At 35.6% G+C, this 8,980-nt stretch overlaps 1 non-coding gene across 1 annotated transcript; it reads right to left on the bottom strand.

Annotated features, from left to right (window-relative positions):
* Window positions 1-8,396: 8,396 nt before the first annotated feature.
* Window positions 8,397-8,507, bottom strand: LOC141568014 (U6 spliceosomal RNA). The gene has a single exon (XR_012491029.2). It is a non-coding gene; the product is annotated as a U6 spliceosomal RNA (small nuclear RNA).
* Between the last annotated feature and the right edge of the window lie 473 nt (window positions 8,508-8,980).

Genomic DNA, 8,980 nt, shown 5'->3' with positions numbered 1-8,980 from the left:
TAGCCCAGAGTGACAACCATGTGTCCTGTGGCTCTATTCCTACCAGGTACAGGAAAGACATTTTATTTCCTTGGCTTCTGACTTTTTAATAAAATTATCTGGGCAAAGGACTTGAATTTGCTTGGAGTCTTTATAGAGATAACTTATGCTGTTTGTTAAGGAATTTTCATCAATAAAAAAAGCATTTTGATTTAACCTCAGGTGGACACAAAAGGATCCAGGTATCATGATAAGAACTTCACTGGATAAATACTAGAAAATTCCTTCAAGAAAAGGGAACTCAAGCTGAAGAGAAATATGGCCGAGTGAGTTATATACAAGCAGTCCTCTTTTTCAGGATACTCAAGCCTGTGTTTCTGGTCATAAGTAGAAACACAGGCGTGAGTATTTTATAAAAGGGAGGAGAGTATTTCATTTAGAGTGCTAAAAATATTATACAATTCTGCATTTCATGGCTTATAAAGCCATTTCTTGCCTTCCGCCCTTGTGTCATGTGGGTCCCCTGTGGAAGTGGGGGCAGAGGATGGGGAACTCCCGATTTACAGGAAACCAGTGTTGTTATAAGCACCTGCTTAAGAATTACCCGTCATTTTGTGTCCAAATACGTATTCCACAAAAGAAGCTGACAGAAAGCCTTGGGTACTTTGAATTTGGTTCTTCATGCATCAGAAGGTAATCGATAATCACTGCTCAAAGAGGAGGCCTCCATGTGGGAAGGTTAGTTCCCTAGCAACCTCACTGTTGGGACTGGAGCAAAAAGCAGCCTTTCTATTCAAAATCGGTATTACTTTCCTATTACCTCTGTGACAAATTACCACAAACTTAGTGGTTTTAAAACAACACAAACATATCATCTTACCATTCTGGATTTCGGAAGTCTGAAATGGGTCTCACTGGACTAAAATTAAAGTTTTGCAGGCCGGTTAGCTCAGATGGTTAGAGCACAGTGCTGGTAGTACCAAGGTTGCCGGTTTGATCCCTGCATGGACCACTGTGAGCTGCGTCCTCTTTGGAAAAAAAAAAAAAAGGTTAAAATTAGTTTAGTTGTGTTCTTTCTGGAGAACCTAGGGTAAAATCGGTTCCCTCACCCTTTCTATTTTCCAGAAGTTGCCCTACACTTGCCCTCATTTGCAGCCTAGAGAGAACTTCTGGCGGAGACACAAAGAGAGGAAACCCAGGTGTGCTACCGTGGTCTCCTGCCGTTGGAGAGAGATGGGAGTCTGTATGGCTAGAGTTTGCGGTGTAGAAATCAGAGGAGAGAATGGAAATCTACAGAGAGTCCTGCTTGCATCTTCAGCTGATCAGTGCAGGTATGTGAGGGCACTGTCCAGGTCTGCGGAAAGAAATCTTTGAAAACATTAGAGGTAACAGGAACTCACACAAAGCCAGAAATAGTTTCTGTTCCTACTAGGAAGAGTGAAAAACCTCATAGTTCATGGGGCGTTGAGTAGAGTTCTCAGGAATTTTAGATTCAATATTGAGACAAAGATACCCTAAAATAAAGTCTGCCCTAGTACCACATTACAAAGCTCAACAGCAAGTTCTGAAGTATCATCAGACTGTCAGTAGCTGTACTGCATCACAGAAAAAAGCTCAAGAATATTTACTGGAATACAAAAATATCCAGCATCCAAAAATGTAAAATTCACAATGTCTGACATCCACTGAGAAGTTAACAGAGTTAACATTTCCAATTAACATTGGAAGCAGGAAAGTATGACCCATAATGAGGTCAAAAATCAATCAGCTGAAACTGATATAAGAATTATACAGATAATAGAATTAGTAGACAAGGCATTTAAAGAATTATTATAACAGTATACCATAAATTCAAGAGGCTAGAGGAAAGATTGCACATGAAGACTACAGACATAGAATACATACAAAGACTCAAATTGACCTTCTAAAGATTGAAAACTACAATACCTGAGATGAAACTACAGCACATTAAATGTTGGAGAAAAAAAAAAGATTAGTGAGCTAGAAGACATAGCAATAGAAGCTATACAAAGTAAAACCCAGAGATAAATTTTTCAAATTGAAAACTAAAAGGAGCAGAACATCAGTAAGCTAGGGGACAACTTTAAAGACCAAATATACATGTAAATCATAGTCAAAAGCAGGGTAGGGATTGTTTCCATTTCTGATCTATTTTGAATAAAGCTGCTATGAATATTCTTAACTTATATTATGTGGATATAAGCTTTCAATTCTCTTGGAGACTTACCCAGGAGAGAAACTACTGGGTCATAGGGATCACATATGTTTAACTATATTTTAATTAAATTAAATTTATGTATGTATGTATGTATGTATGTATGCATTATTTTAGATGGCTTAAAATAACTATGTCATTTTGCTCACAATTTTGTGGGTCAGGCATTCAGAAAGGAATTGTCTGGATAGTTCGTCTCCGATTCACATGAAGTCAGCTGGGGTTGGATTCTTTATTTATGTGTCTGATACCTCAGAGGTACCATATACGTTCAACTTTTAAAGAAACTGGTTTTATAAGTTTATGCTTACTCCAGCAATGTATTAAAAATCTAGCTCCTTCGCATTGCGGCCAGTGTTTCATGTTATCACGCTTTTTAATTTTAATCATCCAAATGGCGGAATCATTATATCTCATTGTGGTTTTAAATTGTTTTTCCCTGGTGACAATATTGTTGAACATCTTTTCATAGGCTTATGGCCATTCATATATATTTCTTTATGAAATGTCAGTTGAAGTCTTTTGTCCATTGTTTTATTGGGTTATTTCTCTCCTTGTTATCAAGTTGTAAGAGTTCTGTATATATTCTGGACACAAGTCAAATACAATTATTGCAAATAAATATTTTCTCCTCTTTTGTGGCCTTTACCATTTTCATAACAGTATTGTTTCTTTTTCAAAATTCATAATTTTATTCCAGATTTTGGATGTCATTTCGTTTCAGCAGCTATAACTCTCTTTTCACTTACATTTACCAAATTTATTTTATTTTATTTTATTTTTTTATTCCCATCTTCTCCCCTTTGGCAACCAACAGTTTGTTCTTTATATTTACTGCTTCTATTTTGTTTTGTTTATCCATTTATTTTGTTTTTTAGAGTCCACAAGTAACTAAAACCATATGGTATTTGGCTTTCTCTGACTTATTTCACATAGCATAATAACCTCCAGGTCTATCCATGTTGTTGCAAATAGCAAGATTTCATTTTTTCAAATTAATGAATAACATTCATATATATATATATATATATATATATATATCACATCTTCTTTATCCATTCATATATTGATGGACATCTCAAATGCTTCTATATTTTGGCTATTGCTAGTAATGCAGTAGTAAACATAGGGATGCATATATCTTTTCAATTTGTGTTTTTGTTTCTTCAGATAAATACCCAGAAGTGGAATTGCTGAATAGTATGGCAGCTGTATTTTAAATTTGTTGAGGAATCTCTATACTGCTTTCCATAGCGGCTTCACTAATTTACAATCCCATGAACAGTGTACAAGGCTTCCCTTTTTCTCCAAATCTCCACCAGCACTTGTTATCTGTTGATTTATTGATGATAGCCATTCTGACAGGTGTGAATAATGGTATTTTTTAAAGAGCTTTGTTGAAATACAATAAACTACACATATTTGAAATATAAGAGGTACTCAAATAGCGTCATTTTGTTCAATGTCATTTCATGATAACATTGATGAGATACTGTGGGTACTTAACTCTTGTTTATATCAATTAGCCTCTGATAAAATTGGTTTTGTTGTTACATGTTGTTTCATTGAAGTTCAAAGAACCTATCGATGATGTTAAGTGAGGACTTGCTGTATATAGTTTGATCAGCTTTAATGTATGTGCACAGCCATGGAACACATTACAATCAAGTTAATGAGCATTTCCATCACTGTCAAAAGTTTCCTGGTGCCCCTTTTGAATACCTCTTTTCTACTCTTCCATGCCCATCCTCAGGCAACCATTAATCTGCTTCTGTCACTATAGATTGCTTTACATTTAAAAAATTTTTACATATATGAAATCATATAGTGTTTCCTGTCTTTTTATGGCTTCTTTCATTACCATAATTATTTTCAGATACAGCCACATAGTCTGTGTAACAATACTTCTCTTTTTATTGCTGAATAGTAGCCCAATGTATAAATGTAGCACGATTTATGTATTTATTCACCTGTTGATGAGCATTTGAGTAGTTTCCAGGTTTTGACTATTAAAAATAAAGCTTCTATGAATATTTGTGTAACAATCTTTGCATGCACATATGGTTTCATTTCTCTTTGATTTGAAATCAATAAACTCAAGATTCAACCTTGAGAGGCAGAACAAAAGCTCAAGTGAAATGTATAAGTAGACAAAAAGAGATAATAAAGTCCAGGCAGACATTAATGAAACAGAAAAACAACATGTAAAAATTAATGAAAACAAAATCCATTTTTCAAGAAGATAATAAAATAAATAAATTTCTAGCAGACTGATCAGGAAGACTCAAAAAGACTACATATATATATACATATATATATATATATATATATATATATATATATATATATATATATGCCTTCATCAAAATGAAGAACATCTGCTCTTTAAAGTAGTGCTGAGAGAATAAAAAGAGAAGACTCAGACCACGAGAGAATATTTGCAAATTATATATCTGATTAAAAACAACTGTATCCAGAATATACAAAGAACTCTCAAAACTTGATAGTAAAAAAACAAACAACCCAATTGAAACACGAGCTGAAGATTTGAACAGTCACTTGATCAAAGAAGGTATACAGATGGCAAATAAGAACATGAAAAGATACTGAACATCAGTCGTCGTGAGGGAAATGCAAATTGAGACCACAGCAAGATATAATTACGTAACTACTACAATGCATAAAGTTAAAAAGCTTGGCTACATCAAGTGTTGGCGAGGATGTGGAAGAGCAGGGACCCTCTAAACTGCTGGTGAGAATGTAAATGTTACAACCACTTTGGAAAATGCTTTCACAGTTACTCAAAAAGCTAAGCATATATCTCCTAAATGACCCAGCCATCCCTCTCCTAAATATTTACTACAACACAGCTTTAGAACGACATATTTATATGGTAATGGAAGGAAAGCTGTCTGGGTGGTGAACACGCAATGCAATACATAGATGATATATTATAGAGATGTACACTTGAAACCTACATAATTTTACTAACCAATATCACCCCGATAAATTTAATAAATTAAACATAAATAAATAAATACAAATAAAACTGCAAATTTGCATAACCCAACCATCAGAGGGAGCTTCAAATTTGTGGTTTGGTTTCCTTCACAAGAAAGTGTTATTCAGATGTCTAATGAAAATAAAATGTCGTTGTTACTGTTGACATGAGTTTTCCTGTTGTTGACTGGAGAGCCGTGTGCAGCCTCTAGGTGGGAATATAATTTTATGTCTTTCACAACATGATTTGAAGAACATCCTTCATTCGTTCAACGTTTATTAAACACCTATTCTTATTAGTATATTTCCCCCCTCCATGCTTGCATAAAGACCTTAAGTAAATCTCTAACAGACAAAATAATTCTTATCAACTTGATCACTTTTAAACTCCCATTTAATGTACCACTACTTCGAATATTATAAAGTGTCTATTTCTAATTATCTAAAACCCCTCAAGGCTCAAGTACATTTGAGATATTTTTCCCCTGGCTTGTCTCAGTTCCTCTATTGTGGTCTCTAGTTCATATTTTCCAGTGGAAAAAAAACGTTTTAATTAAATACATCATCATTTTGGAGTCTTAAAGATAAAATTTCAGCAATCAGGAACCCAATTGATATTTCAAACCTAAAGACAAATTCAATGCTTCTTTCTTTGTGTCGTCTTCTCTTTGGACATGTGTGGCAGCTGGGTTTACAGATCAGCTGATGTAATATGAGAAACACATTGGGTCAAGTCTCTATCATGAGAGAGGGAAAATCAGTTTTTCTCTCCAGTAAAAACAGAGCAAGTTGTTTAAAATCTCTCAGCTTCCAGCAAGCCCTGGTGTTTTCATTTGGTTTGTGAAGCAGCTCAGCCTTATACTCTCAGCTGTTGTGACAATCTTTGTCTCTGCCCTGGCAGCACAAAGACCCCCAAAAAAGGACTGGTAGCTGCTTTTCTTGTACTGGGGAGATATATGTGATTTCACAGTAAGAAAAAATATCTGATCTTTTTAGCCCCCTTTGTTTCCTCTCTCCAAGCTTTACAGCCCTTTTTATCTGTAAATAAAAAAAAATTGTACATACATTTTCAAAATGTGCTGCATAATACAACTTCATACATTTAGAAAGCTGACAGCTGCCCTCTGAGGTATAGCCTGACAGCCTAAAATCCAGAAATCAATCATTTAGATATAGTGATGCTATGCTTATTGCTCCTGGTATGTATTGCGGCACCCAGGAACCACTTATTTGAGATATGCCATCGTAACTCTGATAGATTAAAGCACCACATCCAGGAAACAATTGTGTGGAGAGAAAAATGCTATCATAGATCTGCCGTGTTACAGCCCAGAATCCAGCAGCCAACCAGCAAGTCTGTGCTGAATCGGAGCTTCCAGAAACCTGCGAAGCAGCAGGATGACAGTTCTGTTCTTCAACAGCCCATTATGAACTAATTAGCATACATGAATTGCAGATTTGAAGCATTAAAGTGATGTACAAATCATTAATTTTTTGTCAAATCCATGTCATCCTTGTGTATGCCTTTCTATTTTAATGTTGCATGACAGTGAGAAGGTACAATCCTCTGTATATAAAGAGGAGAGATTTGGTGTAGCTGATATAATGAGATCTATTTAAACATATGTATTTTTCAGCTTTGAATATATCTGCTTGGAAGAATCCTACACTTGTCCCATTAGGGTTAATTGTGAAAGGATGTTAATATATTCAAAACCCCAGGGGTAGTGCTACATGTTGTCTGAATGAAACAAGGAATGTAAGACCAACTTCACATTTGAGCCTTCTTTTTTAAAAGTCCTCTTTTTGATGAATAAAAAGAGCCATAAATTCTTTCTCACTGACTATGGCAGGTGTAACTATTTAGAATGAGAGCTGGGCTTTTAGGTGTGTGAGGGCTCCAATTCTGCAGATCTATTCTTGTTAACCCAATGCCAAACTTAATTTATAAAGATGTATAATGTAATGCAGTGGAAAACAAAAAACAACATCAAAGCTGATTTTCATACTGGAAAAGGCTTCTAAATATTAATTTGTGGTTTTCTGTATTGTTTCTGTGTATTTAATTACTAAAGCTATTTGTGCTTAAACAAATGCTTGGTGTTTCATTTGAATTTCCTTTTTCTTATTACAGTGGTGTCACAATGCTTAATTTGTTAGTACTGTAATAGTTTCCATGGTAACAGACTCTAATGTTATATATAAATATGTATGTGGTATGTATATATGTATGTATTATAAATATGTACCATAGGTGATTATGACTTCATTCCAAAAACACATCTCAGAAGACTTAGCTTTCAAGGAAACCTTAATTAAAAGTGCAGATATACTTTGTGAGCCAAAAGATATGGTCATAAACATGGTTCCCTTTTTCACATGGGGGGAAAACATGGAAGCTCTGAGGAAGAGAGAGATGTTTGGCCTCTTGCTTCTTGTGAGTTCTCTTCTGCCTGAGAGCAGAGCCATCCATGCCTAGGGTCATGCTCTATGGAACTTTTCCTTTTTCCTACTTGCTTCCCCACCAACTTTTTAATCACATAAAACCTACATAAAATGAAAATCCAGGCCCAACTCCAGGGGGAGATGTTTTTCCAAAGGACATAATAGCGAGAAGACTGAAGTATTGCACTGAGAAAGAAGTGGTAAATGGTGAGATAATTTGTTCCATTTGTGTTAGTGAGAGGGGAATTCATAATGAAGAAAAACACATACGTCTGTACCACCAGAGTTAGGCATTTCACACACCTCTCTGTAAATATTTAAGTAGTTATTATGATCTTCATTTTAGATGTAAGGAAGCTGAGGATCAGAGTAGGTGAGGAAAAACTGTCATGAAGGTTCGATTTGCCAAAGCCTATGGCTTTGTACAAAGTCACCTTACTCCCCTGAAGCCTTCTTCAGTACAAGGTACCAGAGCCATAAGCCCACTCCTTCCAGACTAAAGCTGGGGCAATGACAGTGATATGCCTTACGCTGGAGATGACTTTGGTAGTAAACTAAAAATAAAACTGGTGGAAGGGGAGAATAGCATAGCCATTATTATCAATAGGCATTATTTTCAGCTTCATGTAACAACAATAACAACTAAATAAATATTAAATGTCACATACATTGTGCCTTGATGCATGTCGTTTCCTTGGTATTAACAAGCAAAGTGTCAAATGACCTCTGGGAACTGCAAAATACAGAATGCTTCACAAACATGTGTGTCATTCTTGTGCAAGGGCCATGCTAGTCTTCTCTGTATTGTTCCAATTTTAGTATACATACGAGCTGCTGAAGCGAGCGTGAGCTTGTCTCTTTTCAGTGATAAACAATAACTTTTCAGGAAGCCCTCACCAAGAGACTGCTTACTTAAATGTCATTGGCCAGTCTTGTGTCATATGGCACCCTATAGAGGCAAGGAAGTCTGTGGAACTGAGTCATTTTAACTGGGCCTAATGTTTCCCCTAGTAAAATGGGGGTTCTGTTAGAAAAGAATGGGAAGCCATTATTGGGTAGGCAATGAGAAATTGACATATTTCTTGGTAGATATTTCCTTGTGACTTCATCAAGAATACACATCAGTGTAGAGAAAGATGCCCTTTGCATCAAGCAAAAACATTAAGGGCACATTCTAGCATATGGTTAAACACCAACTTAGACCTTACTCATTTTCTTGCTATTTCTTGTATCTTCAGTTTTCATTCTCAGGCTCCTCTTCTATTTAATCCCAAATTGGATTACTGATCATCTGCCTTTTTGGTATTTAACCATTGGCTT

Source organism: Rhinolophus sinicus, chromosome 17, assembly GCF_057876585.1.
Source record: "Rhinolophus sinicus isolate RSI-liver-muscle chromosome 17, RSI-T2T, whole genome shotgun sequence".
Taxonomy (NCBI): domain Eukaryota; kingdom Metazoa; phylum Chordata; class Mammalia; order Chiroptera; family Rhinolophidae; genus Rhinolophus; species Rhinolophus sinicus.
Note: the sequence above shows the minus strand (reverse complement) of the source record. Positions and strands in the feature narration are given on the sequence as shown.